At 45.6% G+C, this 16,028-nt stretch overlaps 1 long non-coding RNA gene across 1 annotated transcript in view; it reads left to right on the forward strand.

Moving 5' to 3' along the window:
- The first annotated feature begins 3,517 nt into the window (after nt 1-3,517).
- The window catches only part of LOC144682973 (uncharacterized), a 74,939-nt gene continuing 62,428 nt past the window's right edge, over nt 3,518-16,028 (forward strand). The window contains exon 1 of the long non-coding RNA XR_013577147.1: nt 3,518-3,676. This is a non-coding gene — a long non-coding RNA (uncharacterized LOC144682973). The remainder of the gene's footprint in view (nt 3,677-16,028) is intronic.

Genomic DNA, 16,028 nt, shown 5'->3' on the forward strand with positions numbered 1-16,028 from the left:
GGCAGGATGGTCTGAGGTCTCTCTGCTTCTTCCTCGAACAGAGGCCCAAACAATCCCCATCCACCACTCTTCTCCGTCTGGCTGAACTTGTTCTCTCACTGAACGATTTCTCCTTAAACTTGTCTCACTTCCTCCAAATAAAAGGTGTGGCTATGGGTACCTGCATGGGCCTCAGTTATGCCTGTCTCTTTATGCGGTATGTGGAACATTCCTCGTTCCAGTCCTACTCAGGCCCCCTCCCACAACTCTTTCTCCGGTACATCGATGATTACTTCAGTGCCGTTTCATGCTCTCGTCTGGATCTGGAAAAATTTATTAATTTTGCTTCCAATTTCCACCTCTCCATCATTTTCACATGGTCCATCACTGACACTTCCCTTCCCTTCCTTGACCTCTCAGTCTCAATTTCTCGTGATAGACTGTCCACCAATATTCATTACAATCCTACCGACTCCCACAGCTACCTCGACTACAGCTCCTCACACCCTGCTTCCTGTAAGGACTCCATCCCATTCTCTCAGTTCTTTCGCCTCCGTCGCATCTGTTCTGATGATGCCACTTTCCAAAACAGTTCCTCTGACATGTCTTCCTTCTTCCTTAACCAAGCTTTTCCACCCACGGTGGTTGACAGGGCCCTCAACCGTGTCCGGCCTATCTTCCGCGCATCTGCCCTCACACCTTCCTCTCCTTCCCAGAACCAAGATAGGGACCCCGTTGTCCTCATTTATCACCCTACCGGCCTTCGCATTCAAAGGATCATCCTCCGCCATTTCCGCCAACTCCAGCATGAGCACATCCTCCCTTCACCCCGCCCGGTGGCATTCTGCAGGTATCGTTCCCTCTGGGACACCTTGATCCACTCCTCCATCACCCCCTACACGTCAAACCCCTGCCATGGCACCTTCCCATGCAACTGCAGAAGGTGTAACGCATGCCACTTTACTTCCCCCCTCCTCAGCGTCCAAGGGCCCAAACACTCCTTTCAAGCAAAGCAACACTTCACTTGCACTTCCCTCAATTTAGTCTATTGCAGTCGCTGCTCCCAATGCGGTCTCCTCTACATTGGAGAGACCAAACGCACACTGGGTGACCGCTTTGCGGAACACCTTCGGTCTGTCCACACGCATGACCCAGACCTCCCTGTCGCTTGCCATTTCAATATACCACCCTGCTCTCATGTCCACATGTCCGTCCTTGGCCTGCTGCAATGTTCCAGTGAAGCTCAATGGAAACTGGAGGAACAGCACCTCATCTTCCGACTAGGCACTTAACAGCCTGCCGGACTTAATATTGAGTTCAACAATTTCAGATCATGAATTCTCTCCTCCATCCCCACCCCCTTTACGATCCCCCTTTTTCTAATTATTTATATTTTTTAAATATATATTTTTTTCCCAGCTATTTCCATTATTTTTAAATGTATTCCCATCCATTGTTTCATCTCCACCTTTTAGCCTATTTCGACCCCTTCCCCCCACTCCACCTCCACTAGGACTAGCTGTCACTTGCTTGTCCTGCTTTCTACCCTTAATGTCGCCATTAGCACATTTCTTTGCTCATATCACCACCGTCAACACCCCTTTGTCCTTTTGTCTATGACATCTTTGGCAATCTCTTCTTTGCCTCCACCTATCACTGGCCCTCTATCCAGCTCTACCTGTTCCACCCCCCTCAACCAGCTTATATTTCACCTCATTTCCATTTTTGCTCAGTTCAGATGAAGAGTTATACGGACTCGAAACGTTAACTGTATTCTCTCCGCAGATGGTGTCAGACCTGCTGAGTTTTTCCAGCTATTTTTTTTTAAGGCATATTATTATCTGAATGGCTATAAATTGAGAGAGGGGAATATACAACGAGACTTGAGTGTCCTTGTACACCAGTCGCTGAAGGTAAGCATGCAGGTGCAGTAGGCGGTAAAGAAGGCAAATGGTATGTTGGCCTTCATAGCGAGAGGATTCGAGTTCAGGAGCAGGGATGTTTTGCTACTATTATACAGGGCCTTGGTGAGGCCACATCTGGAATATTGTGTGCAGTTTTGGTCTCCTTATCTGAGTAAGGATGTTCTTGCGATAGAGGGAGTGCAGCAGAGGTTTACCAGACTGATTCCTAGGATGGCAGGACTGACATATGAGGTGAGATTGAGTCGGTTAGGATTATGTTCACTGCAGTTCAGAAGAATGAGGGGGGATCTCATAGAAACCTATAAAATTCTAACAGGACTAGACAGGGTAGATGCAGGAAGGATGTTCTTGATAGTTGGGGGAATCCAGAACCAGGGGTCACAGTCTAACGTACAGGGTAGACCATTTAAGACTGAGATGAGGAGAAATTTCTTCACCCAGAGAGTGGTGAGTCTGTGGAATTCGCTACCACAGAAAGAAATTGAGGCCAAAACATTATGTTTTCAAGAAGGAGTTAGATATAGCTCTTTGGGCGAAAGGGATCAAAGGGTATGGGGAGAAAGCGGGAGCAGGCTATTGAGTCGGATGATCAGCCATGATCATAATGAATGGCGGAGCAGGCTCGAAGGGCCGAATGGCCTATTCCTGCTCATATTTTCTATGTCTCTATGTTTCTTCGTATAGTAAATGCAGGTGAGTTGCATTTGCAGAGAGCCAGTGCAGACACAATGGGCTGAATAGCCTCTTTCTGTGCTGTAACCATTCCATGATTCTATACTGGAGATAGAGTAACTGTAATAGATGTTCGGACCATATTTTATTTCATCTCAACATGTCTCCTGAGGTCTGCTCATGGTGGATACTGGGTGACATGGCAATGAGGGTGCAATGGTATAGAATGGTGAGTGGGGGACATGGTTAAGCATGAGTTGCCATTAAGTTGGCATGGAAGTTGTAAGGGGCCATGGTGTGCCTTGGGGCAAGGGTTGGTATGAGTTGACATGGCACATGGAGGTGGAAAGTAAGTACAGGTCATGGGGTGTGAGGGTGAGGGTTGGAGGGCCTAAAATTTAAGGAAACAACTGAGACAAAGTCACAGAGAATCAAGGTAGGCCTTTTAAACAGCCCGCTTTGGCGCTCAACAGCCCCTGTGGCCATCTCCGATCTGTGTACAGAGCTGGTGGGTCCAACCTCACCCAACATCCTGACCGCACCCTGCACACCCACCCCCACACCCCCACGCCCCACCCGGGTCTGACAGGGCACTTTCTCCCAAAATTTCCTGACTTGCACTTCCTGCCTTGGGAATGAAAATACTGTTACTCTATTTCCCTCTCCACAGATGTTGTCAGGCCTGCTGAGTATTTCCAGCACTTCCTGTTTTTATTTCAGACTTCCAGCATCCACCGTATTTTGCTTTTGTCTCACTTTGAGTCATTGTTGAAATAAAATGGCAAATTCCAGCAAAATCTATTTCTGGGTTCTTCCTGGAGTTACTTGGCTCCTGGCATGCCTGTCATTATATTACCCGTAAACTAGTTTCAGTATTATTCCACTTCATACAGAGTACAAATTTCAAAATATGCTAATCATGGAACAGGCGCTGAATGACATCAGATGTCACGACACAAGCTGCTGCTGCTTTGCAATTTGCCTCACCTCAAGCCAATTGTGCTGGAATTTTGGAGTGCAAAGAATTGACTCTGCACAAATAATTTAAGTTTTGGACTATTTGACACAATGGCAATGTCTGTAGCACTTGGAGTTATCAGGTATGTGATTTATCAACATCAATAGCTCCTTTGAAAAACAGTTACAGAGAATTGCTACCAACCTTAACATTGTTTTGTCTTTACTTGGACATTTTTTTTAATGTGTGTGTATTTCATGGAAAAGAAAGTGTGAGAGCTTTTCGCAATAAGTCCCATATTGATTAACATTCTATGTGTTATTTTCCAATGTTTGAGAATTAATTTAAATGGTGAGAAAAATCAGAATCTGCATGTGGACAGATTTCCTGTATGTTCTACGAGGAAACAAGGCTCTGGCCAGCAGCATAATCAGAAAATCTCCCACATTTCCTTATTTTAAAATACTGGAAATTTATCGTGAAGTTACTCTATCTCCAGCATAGAATCATAGAATCATAGCATGGTTACAGCACAGAGAGAGGCCATTCAACCCATTGTGTCTGTGCTGGCTTTCTGCAAGTGCAACTCACCTGCATTTTCACAGTAGCCCTGAAAATTATTTTCTTCAGATAATTAACCAATTCGCCAGCTATGCTAATATATTACCCTCAACTCCATGAGCCTTTATCTATTAACTTATTAACTAGCTTATTAACTTTCTGTGTGGCACTTTATCGAATGCCTTTTTGAAATCCAAGTATACTACACCTACTAGTTCCCCTTTATCTATCCTGCCAGTCATATCCTCACAAATCACTAATAACTTGGTCAAACATCATGAGAAGGAAGAGAGGCTTTTAGCAGGTACAAGGGGAGCAAATCAGCAGAGGCATTAGTGGAGTACAGAAAGTGCAGGGTGGAGCTTCAGAAAGCAATTAGGAGAGCAAAGAGAGGATATGAGAAAGCTCTGGCTGGTAAAAGTAGGGAAGATCCCAAGATATTCTATAAGTATATCAATGGGAAGAGGATAACCAGGAAAAGAGTAGGGCCCATTAAGGACCAAAGGGGAAATCTATGGGTGGAGCCAGAAGACATCAGTAGAGTAAATAGTTTTCATAAAACTATACAACGATTTTCTAAGTGCATTGCTAAGACTTCCTTAATAATAGACTCCAGCACGGTACCAATGACTGATATCAGACTAACTGGCCTGTAGTTCTTTGTTTTCTCTCCCCTTACTTTCCTGAATTGTGATGTCACATTTGTTGACTTTCAATTTGGTGGCACGATTCCTCAATCGAGGGAATTTTGAAAAATCAGGACCAGAGCATTCACCATTTCTGCAGCTACTTAGAACCCTAGGGTGTAGGACAAGAGGTCTTGATACTCGTTGGATTTTAGTTTAAGTTTCACTTGTACCTTTTTCCTCTGTTGATATTAATTTCAATAACTTCTCACTCTTTTTAACACATAGGTTAACCTCTATTTCTGGTATGTAACTTATGTCTTCTACTGTGAACATAAGTACAAAATATTTGTTCAATGTCTGTCATTTCCTCATTCCCTGTCATCATTTCTCATGGCTCTGTTTCTAAGGACTTGTAAAATCTCGCACAGTCTGTTTTTTTATATTCCTGGCTAGCTTTCTCTCATATTCTATTTTTCCCTCTTTTTAATCAACTTTTTGGTGGCTCTTTGTTGACTTATAAAACAGTCCAAATCTTCAGACTCACTATTCTTCACAACATTATAAGCCTCTTCTTTTAATCTAACACTATCCCTAACTTCTTGAGGAAGCCATACACGTATCTTTCTTGCTGAGCTGTTGTTTCTCAATGGAATGTATTTTTTGTTGAATTTTTTAATTGTTTCATTAAATGTTTCCTACTGTTTATTCATGACAATACCTTTTCCTCCATTTATTCAATCAACCTTAGCCAGTTCTCCCCTCATACCTATGTAATTGCCTTTGTTTAAGTTTAATATCCTTGTGTGCAATTGGAGTATGTCACTTTCAAATATAACATGGAATTCAATTACATTATGAGCATTATGGGGAGAATTTTCTCCCAGTCAGGCAGGTCGTACGGGAGCAGGTGTGGGTCGGCACGGAGCATTTCGCTGCACGGCACCATTTTACAAGTGCCAAGTGAGACGCATGCCCGGTAGCGCTCAGCGCTACCTGTGTAGGCAGGGGGAGGAGGGAGAATCAGGGCCTGCGCTCTTTCGCACATGCGCGTGAAAGAGCGCCGAAATCTCCCTGAGGTAGCTCCATGCCTCAGGGAGATTAAGTTCAATTTTAAAGTTTAAAATAAACAAAGTTAAAAATCATTTATATATGTCCCCTCATGTGACAGCATCACATGAGCCGGGACATGTTTATGAAATGTATAAAAATACTTATTAATTTAATAAACCCTTCATGAAACCTCATGCTGCCCGTGGATGAGGTTTCATGAAAAATGCGAAGGCCGCCTGGGTTGGACGGGCAGCCCTGTCAAATTGGTTAATTGTTTTATTGATGGCCAACTCCAGTGCACATCGCTGATCAAAAGATCGGAATGACACGTGGTGATGTCGGGACGCATACCCGACAACACCGCGCGTCATTTTACGCATCGGCGTGCGGGGACATTCTACCCTATGTTGCAACCAGGTGAGGAGGGGTCAAATGGCTCTTCTCTTTGCCCCCATCAGGTTTGGCCAAAACAGGGTTTTCTTTCGTTCGAAAATGACATTTGCTAATTCAGTAACTACTTAACTCTTTACACATTGTGATCATAAAAGAACCAGTAGAGCAGATTTTCTTGAGTTTAATAAAGAAACTGCTTAGTTTTATTATAATCTAAATAAAATGTGCCCATGCATACAAATGAAGTTTATAGAGTGAGGAAGGAAAAGTTGGTCCTTTTTTATAGAAAAGTTAAAAGAGTACACAGTTTGTAGTTTGTTGACTCAGCTGGTTTGAGGTGGAATTCAACAGTCTTAAAGCTTCTGATTTGAAGATGTAGATGACTGAATTGGTTGTTCTTCTGGAGACACAGGTGTGGAGTTGAGTTCTTCCTTTAAAATTTCTGTCTGCTGCTAATGGAGAATCAACAAAGCAGGCAGGGGCCAAAGATTGTAAATTGCGTTGAGAGAGAAGCACAAAGAACCCACTTAGCTCTCAGGTGCCTATACAATTCCACATAGAAAGCACGTGCTTAAGACACACAAAGGCGGGTGGAGGGGGGGGGGGTGCTGCGGTGGGGGATGCTTGTCATGTAACCTCTCTTCTCCAGCTGTCAGTAATTCAAACATGATTGTGCATTCAAATTGTACTTGATAAACTCATGTCTGGAGAGCTATCTTAAACCAGGGTCCCTTATCCCTTTAAGGTGCTGCTCTTTCAATTTGCTCCTTGTGTTAATTTGGTTTAATTGGTTTATTCAAAACAGTAAACCAGGGTCCCATTGACCAAACAATGAGCCATTAATGTCCATCTCCAACAGTTGGATACCTCAGATGGTTGCCTTAGGTGCCTTGTCAATGATGGTATCTTTCACAGGCCTCAGAGGGTCATTGTCTTTGGTGGGTTTTGCAGACGTTCTGTCTTCATTCTAGTGGGTTTGGAATGCAGGATGTATTAGGTCACAATCTTGACTGTGAGCTCAAGTCAATTTTAGTGTGTGTTTTTAAAAGGTCTGTTTTTTAAAACTTAAATTTCATGCTTCCAGCTGATGGATTAAAAATCATTATTTGGCACAAAGCACATCTTCATGACCATTAGTTTCCAGCAGATCTTTTACTATGAGATTACTAATTAACCCTGCCTCATTACACAATACAGGATGTAAAATAGCTTTATCTCTAGTCAGTTCCACAATGTATTGCTCCAGGAAACTGTCATGAAAATATTCTGCAAACTTATTTTCTAGGCCACCCTTGCCAATTTGACTTTTTCCAGTCTATATGAAGATTAAAGTCATCCACAAATATTATGTTCCCTTTGTTACACATTCCAAAAATGTATTGTTTAATACTCTGTCCAATAGTATAACTCCACTAAAGGTGCCTATAAACTACTCACTTCAGTGTTTTATGACTCTTTTAATTTTGCATCTCCACCCAGATTGATTCTAAATCATGATTTTATGAACCAAGATCCTTTCTCACTAATGTCTTTATATCAGGGGCTATCCCTCCTGTTTTTGCAACTTTGTCTGTCTTTTTGAAATATTGTGTATCTTGGAATATTTATTTCCCAACATTGGTCACCATGTAACCATGTCTGGCCATTTGATCCAAACCATTTATCTCTATTTGTGTCACAACTCACCTCCTGACTACCCAAAGCCTGTCCACCATCTACAAGGCACAAGTCAGGAGTGTAATGGAATACTACCCACTTGCCTGGATGAGTGCAGCTCCCACAACACTCAAGAAGCTGAACACCATCCAGGACAAAGCAGCCCGCTTGATTGGCACCACATCCACAAACATTCACTCCCTTCACCACCGACGCACAGTAACAGCAGTGTGTACCATTTACAAGATGCACTGCAGGAATTCATCAAGGGTCCTTAGGCAGCACCTTCCAAATGCATGACCACTACCATCTAGAAGGATAAGGACAGCAGATAGATGGGAACACCACCACCTGGAAGTTACCCTCCAAGTCACTCACCATCCTGACTTGGAAATATATCGCCGTTCCTTCACTGTCACTGGGTCAAAATCCTGGAACTCCCTTCCTAACAGCACTGTGGGTGTACCTACACCACATGGACTACAGAGGTTCAAGAAGGCAGCTCACCACCATCTTCTCAAGGGCAACTAGGGATGGGCAATGAATGCTGGCCCAGGCAGCGAAGGCCACACCTTGTGAATGAATAAAGAAAAGGAAACATTGAGAATGTTTCATGCAGTCGGATAAAGAGCCTTTACTTTCTTTTTTGCTATTATTCCCCAAATGGATCTTACTCGCTGATGCACAATCACTGTTAAAATCTCTGTCTCGTCCTGTCTCACTCTACTTGTTTTTACCTGCATCACAACACTGTTTTTTGCCTCAGCTTTTCTCATTGGATTTCTAAATCTCCCTTCACCCAAACCCTCCCTGACCTCTGTTAATGGTGAGTAATTCAATTGGGAATGTGACCAGTTTTGTGGGAGGATTGACTTCTAGTTAGTTAAATATTTTAAAATAAAATAGTTAATAGTAGTATGGTTATTTAATAGTTAATAATTTTATTTAGTTAATTTAGTATTATTCTACTTTTAATTAGTTAATACGAAAGTACCTTATCTTTAGTTTAGGGTATTAGTTGCCAGTTAATTAGGGCTTAGTTTACATTGATTTGAGTTTGTTGCAGTAAAAGTCTTAGGGTGCAATTTTCCATGCCTGCTGTCGTCGGGTGTGTTTGGTGGCGTGAGCGGACAATGTGGCGAGAAGGTCAAAATTCGGTTTCACAACATTGTGTAACCAGTTTGCGATCGTCCATTCAGCCTGTTGATGGTGGGCCAAGTTTCCTGCCATCGGATGTCAGGGATCCTCATTGTAATACATCAGCATATCATTATAAGGCCAGCCCGCCGGAATTATCACCGCCTCTCTCCCCACCGGATCGTCCAGGTATACGCGCTGCTGTGTTTCACAACAGCATATATAAGGTATGCACTTGGTGGCTTGCACTTTGAGGGGAACCCGGAGGAGAGTACACAGTAATGTTGTGCAGCATGCATGAGGGTTGCCTGTTGGATTTCAAGGTTGAGGCGGGTTGGAGGAAGACAAGGGCTGCTCTGCAGTTGAGGCAACTTGGGGGGAGGCAAGGGGACTGCCCTGCAGTTGAGGTGACTTGGAGGGTGGAGGGGAGGGTCAAGGGTCACACTGCGGTCGCGGCCACTTGGTGGGAGTGGGTGCAAGGATTGCCCTGTGGTTGGAGGTAGTGTGTAAGCACATGTGGGTTGGGAGGAAGGAAGTGGCCACACATTAGGGAAACCTTGTACAAAGTGACCATTCCTCTGCAGCTAAGACAGTTCGGACGCAGCCACATTGACATACTTGGAGTCAGATTTCTAGTTTATCCGCCCACTCAAGCAAAGCAGAGACATGAAAGTGCTACCAAGTGCTCTAGAGCTTTTTGCTCCTCAGGTACACACTGTAAACTAATGAGCATTTTAGTGGACCGCAGAACCATTGGACAACTGGGCAAGTTGTACAATCTCCTTGTGAAAGCTGGCCATGGAGCAGTCACTGGTGGAGGTGCTCACAGCCCCTTGTATTATCATCATTCCGGTTTGGACCAGTCTCCCCGATGGTTCAAGCTTGCAGCCTTCCAGTGTGGGTTAGCAGAATGCCTGCACCTGAGCTGAGAGCACAGCATGTAGTCCAATGGGCGAAGCTGCCACCAAATGATCAGGTGGAGTGGGGCAGAGGTGGTGGGGTTTCAGGCAGCCATGCAGCGCACTAAACTCCGGCCATCCAAGTGGTGGCCAGCACTCTCCGGACAGAGCTATGGGGCCTTCAGACTTAACCAAGAGAGGTTCTTAGAACACCCAAGCTGACCCATGCATCTCTCTCTTTCATTCTGCAGGAGTACATCAGGAGCATGGAACCTGGTGACCTAGCTGTATGCCTCGTGGCTTACACAGAATGAAGAAAATGGAGGAGAGAGTGATGGAGGTGCCGGGCTGTGCAGAGGGAGGAGCAGCACTCTGTGGAAGAAGGGGCGGCTGGGGCTCCTGCATACGCCACCAAAGAGCCACAGCGAGCCATTGCTGGTTGGCGTGTAGCTAGACCCAGGGTCTATTGACGCCACCTTTAATTCCTGCAGATAGCCAAGAACTAGTGCGCATGTCTAGGGAACTGGTTGGTCACATCTGCCAGCTGCTGCAGGATTTGGTTCCACAGGGACATGGAGGGCATCCACTGCCAGTGGCCATGAAAGTGACTACGACGCACAATTTTATTTTCACGCCAGTGGCTCCTTTCACAGCTACACAGGTGACCTCTGTGGGATATGACAATCCTCCACCCACAAATGCATCCATCTCAGGTTTCCCATGTGCAGGGTGCCATCGACTGCACTCATGTGGCACTCAGATCTCTGTTGCAACAAGGTGGTCAACTATGTTAACTGCAGGGGCTTCCATTTGCTGAATGTGCAGCTGGTGTGCAACAAACCACGATTGTATCCTGCAGGTCTGCGCAGTTTCCAGGGAGTGTCCACGACTCCTACATTCTCAGTTGGTCACAGATCCTTGACATCGTCCAGGGTCCACAGGGGCTTCAGGGACGTCTCCTGGGGACAAGGGTTAACTGCAGAGGACAAGGGCTAACTGCAGAGGATGTGGCTGATGACACCCATGCAGCGGCCTCAGACTGCAGCAGAGCAGCGGTATAATGAGGCTCATGCTGCAACTCGCACCTTGGTGAAGCAGAACATCAGGATGCTGAAAATGAGGTTCCGGTACCTGGACTGGTCTGGTGGAGCCCTACAATACAGTCCACAGAGGGTGTCATGCATCGTCGTTGTCTGCTGCGCCCTTTACAACCTGGCGCTGCAACGAGAAGAGGACCTGGCTGAGGAGGAGATGGAGGAACTTTACTTCTCCTCTGATGAGGAGAACGTTGATGGCGATAAGGGTAAGGAGGTCCTCAAAGGCGACAATGACAGCAATGAGTCTTGCTTGGGAGGCCTTCATAGCTGCTAGATTTGTGGACCATGATGATGACGACATGAAGACACCATAGATCCTCACATTACATCTGTGAATGTTTGACTCCTGTTTGGCTTATGAAGGCGCACATACCCTCTGTGATAATGCTCCAGTCATGGAGATGCAGTGGAGGCCCTAATAGTCACTCGATTGCAGGAGGATGATGACAACATATGGTAAGGACACTCCATAGATCTTCACATAGCCTCTGAGAATGTCTGACTCCTATCTGTCTGATGGCAGCTTGCTTGCACTCTGTGATCGGGGTCATATCATAGAGATGCAGCCATGAAATTTTAAAAGCGTCTGATCCTTTGTCAGCCTTCAGCACCTGAGCCCTTCAGGAGCACAGTGTCACTGGTCACAGATGCTGACGAGATGGGAGCCAGCCCCACCTTAAAGGTGCTGAGAACACACAGAGAGAACTTGGTAACACCTGCCTACGACATTCTGGCAGCAATGACAAGAACCATCGAGGTGCAGGCAGCACAAATGCGTTCAGTGAGTGTGAGGCCGGACCATCACTTTGGTCTGAAGGCTGCACAGAGAACAGGGAAGATGCCCTGAACTGAGACACCTGCTTTTATCTTGTGCAAAAAGGTTTCATATCTGAGTGACACAAACACTGCTCATCAGAACAAGGAGCCATAGGCAGGGAGACATTGTTGAGAGTTCATTTACAATAGTGAACATCATGTACAAGTGATTAACACCCATGCCCAGGCTGTGCAATTACAGCTTCTTAATTTTCCTAACCCTGCAGCTACATCTTGGTGCACCCTGGCCATCCACAGTGGAGGTGGAGGCAGCCTGCTGACTGCTACGACCTGTCTGTGATTACCTTGATGAGCGCCCTTTGGAAGGCCAATACCTGGAGGGCCCCGGCTTGCTTTCGGGGTCCTGCTGTGTGGCAGCGGCACCCTCCTAAAGCTGTGGAGCTGGAGCTGCTGGGGTCACAGGAAAATGGGATTCGGATGGGCCGGATACTCCCGGAGTCACCTGGGTGGATGGCCCCGGGTTTTGCACCTGCTGATCCTCCTCCCTATGGGTGTCCGAGGGCCCCTGGCTGACTAATTGAGAAGGGGAAGCTGGAGTGAGATCGAGCTGCCCTGCACCCCTCTCACACACACACACTGTTGGAGGCCAACTATGGCATCAGCGATAGAATTCAGCCTGCGCAGCAGTACAGAAGCGAGTTCCTGGGCCAAGGTCTCCATGGTGGCTGCCATCCTACCAGTGTTGCCCACAGTGCATTGGCATGCTGGCGCTATCACCTCAGCCTGAAGGTGGACGTACTCCTCCATTGTGCCTTGCAATCCGAGGAGTGCAGTAGACATCCCTTCCTGATGATCCCGAGCTTGCCTTTGCAGCTCCAGCACCTGAGACATGGCCGAGTCCAAAGGCTCATCGTCTGTCTCAGACTCAGCAAAAAGTGCCGGACACTTGGAAAGTCCCTGCTTCCACCTGCTGCAGATCAGAAAGTGCGATGTGCTCACCGGATTGTGATCCCGAGGCTACTGTAAAGCTAGGTCCCACCAAGGTGTGTGTCTTTGCACTGGTGGAGGGTATGGGTGAGTGCAGTGATGGGTCTTCAATGAAGGTGCCTTCAGATTCCTCTTCAGAGATTTCTTCAGGGCTTGATTGGAGGCCCTGGGTTGTGGATTCTGTCGGATGTTTCCCAGATGTGCCTGGGAAAACAAGGAAAGATAATTAGTGCATGGCAGTGGCCTGTGAAACAGGACATATCACTCACAGCATGGTTGTCTGATGGATATTGCACTCCTGGATCCTCACTTGGTAGAGCAGCACCGACCTCACCGTCAGCACAGGACCGGTCCAGATCCTCACCGGCCAGCCGGTTGGCTCTGTTTTCAAACGCCGTGACAACCTTGATTTCAGGCATTCCTCCACCAGTCTTTTACCTCTCTCTCTTGTTTTGTGCCAACTTGTGCTGCATAAATTGAGATGGACAGAGTGTAAGCAGGACACCTGCCAGGCCAGATGATAGGAATGCCTGGCATGTGTGAGTGATGAGTGGTCCCATAGATGGGATGAGGACAATGAAGGTGTCTGTTAAACAGTAAATGGTGATATCCCTTGAACTGGCAGTGAGTGAGGGCCCTGTGAGTTTGTGAGTTGAGAGTGATGAGAAGAGTGACTTACCCTGGCAATACGGAGGAGATCATTCATCCACTTGTGGCTGCCCTCTTTTGCAGGACTTTGGCGCTGACCACCAGAGCCACCACCTCCCATGCTGGATTAGTGATGTCACTGCCTCTTCTGATGCCAGAGCGGGAGTAGAGGACATCACGGTGAGCCTCCATTGCGTCCAAAAGGCACTCAAGGGACATGTCACTAAACCGGGGAGCCGTAGCTTTTTGCCTTTCTGAGCCTTCCTGTCTTCTGTGCAGCAGTCCTGGGCTGGAAACAATTAGAGGTGTCCATGCAGCTGGGGGGGCTGCAATCTTTTTTCCTTTCATAGACATCTTCCCTGCAGTAGTCGTGGGCTGGAAGCAGTGTGATGTGTACTTGCAGCTGGGCCTTAAATATGGCATCCGATGTGATGAAGCGGTGAGGTGATGGCGCGGTGGGTGCATGAGAGACTTCCCGCCATTGAAACAGCATGTTTCCCGGGAATGCATAATTAATGCAATGGATTTGACGATACGGTGTGAGAAGATGTCATTTTTTCTTCCAGCTACCGCACTTAGTGCAAACCTGGGACAATTCTGTCCATTAAACGTGAAATCTTTGGTTATCGCCACTGGTTCTGGAAAAGTCATCTCTCTTCTTTAAAGTTATTGGCCTCTGCAGGGGTTGTAAGAGTAGACAGAAGAAAACATCGAAGGAGAGATCGAGACTGTAGTAAAAGAGAGAGAAATGTATAAAATGTATACAGGAGGAAAGGTAGAGAAGTGGCAAACACAGATAGACATATGTGAGGCAAAGAAACACACAGATGTGCAGAGAGAAACAGGTAGACTGAAGTAAAGGGTGAGTTAGACGGAAATAGAGGTGATAGAGGTGAAGAGAGAGGTAGACAGAAATGATCCATTGGTAAACAGGATAGAAGGAGGGTGAGGTAGAAATAGTGGAGTGAAGTACACAGAAGAGGAGAGAGTGTTGGGAAGGAGAATGATAAACAGGAGTGAAGGAGACTGTGAAGGAGAGATACCTAGGCAGAAATAAAGGAACTCAAGATAGGTAGAAGATAGGGAGAGTCTAAAGGGGATAGAAATAGATGCTCGTGAGAAAGAAAAATATAGACAGAACTGAAGGAGATGGCAGTAAACAGAATTAGCGGGGATATAGACTGTAATGAAGGAGAAAGAGATGGGAGGGAGAAGAATGAAAAAGAGTGCAAGACTTGTATTTATACAGCACGTTTCATGATCAGTGGATATCCACAGCACTTTACAGTAAATGAAATACTTTTGAGGTGTACTCACTGTTGTAATGTAGGAAATGCTGCAGCCAATTTGTGCACAGGAATCTCTCACAAACAGCAACATGCTAATGACTATATAATCTGTTTTTTGTGATGTTGATTGGGAGAATAATTGACAACACTGTTAGGGATGGAATTGAGCGATGGGGTGCCAATCAAGCGAGCTGCTTTGTCTTGGATTGTATTGAGCTTCTTGAATTTTGTTAGAGCTGCACTGATCCAGGCAAGTGCAGAGTATTCCATTACACGCATGATTGTATCTTCTAGATAGTGGGCAGGCTTTGGGAAGTCAGGAGTTGAGTTACTCTCTGCAGAATTCCCAGCTTCTGACCTGCTCTTACAGCCACAATATTTATGTGACAGGTCCATACGTACGTACAGATGAATTAGGAGCAGGAGTAGACCACTCAGTCCCTCAAGCCTGCTCAGCCATTCTATAAGATCATGGTTGATCTGACTTTAACCTCAACCATACATTCCCGCCTACCCTAATAACCTTTCAACCCCTTGTGAATCAAGAATATATCTAGCTCTGCCTTAAAAATATTCAAAGACTGCTTCCACCGCCTTTTGAGCAGGAGAGTTCAAAAGAAAAAAGTTCTTCTTATCTCTGTCTTAAATGAGCGACCCTTTATTTTTAAACAGTGACCCTCTAGCTCTAGATTCTCCCAAAAGATGAAACATCCTCTCCACATCAGGATCATGAAGGTTTCAATCAAGTCACTACTTATTCTTCTAAATTCCAGGGGATACAAACCTAACCTGACCAACCTTTCCTCAAAAGAGAACCCATCCATTCCTGGTATTAGTCTAGTAAACCTTCTCTAAACTGCTTCTAATGCATTTACATCTTTCTTTAAATAAGGAGACCAGTACTCTACACAATACTTCAGATGTGGTCTTACCAGTGCCCTGTACAACTGAAGTATAACATCCTTACGCTTGTAATCAATTCCCCTCACAATAAACAATGACATTCTATTAGCTTTCTAATAACTTGCTGTACCTGCGCACTAACCTTTTGTGATTCATGCACTAGGACACCCATCCCTCTGAATCTCAGAGCTCTACAATCTCTCACCATTTAGATAATAGGCTTCTTTTTTATTCTTCCTGCCAAAATGAACAATTTCACATTTTCCCACATAATACTCCATTTGCCAGATCTTTGCCCACTCACTTAACCTATCTACGTCACTTTCTGGCCTCCTTACGTCCTCTTCACAATTTGCTTTCCTACCTATCTTTGTGCTGTCAGCAAATTTAGCAACCATTCCTTCAGTCCCTTTATCCAAGTCATGTACATAAATTGTAAAAAGTTGAGGCCCCAGTACTGATCCCTGT

Source organism: Cetorhinus maximus, chromosome 7 (assembly GCF_964194155.1).
Source record: "Cetorhinus maximus chromosome 7, sCetMax3.hap1.1, whole genome shotgun sequence".
NCBI lineage: Eukaryota > Metazoa > Chordata > Chondrichthyes > Lamniformes > Cetorhinidae > Cetorhinus > Cetorhinus maximus.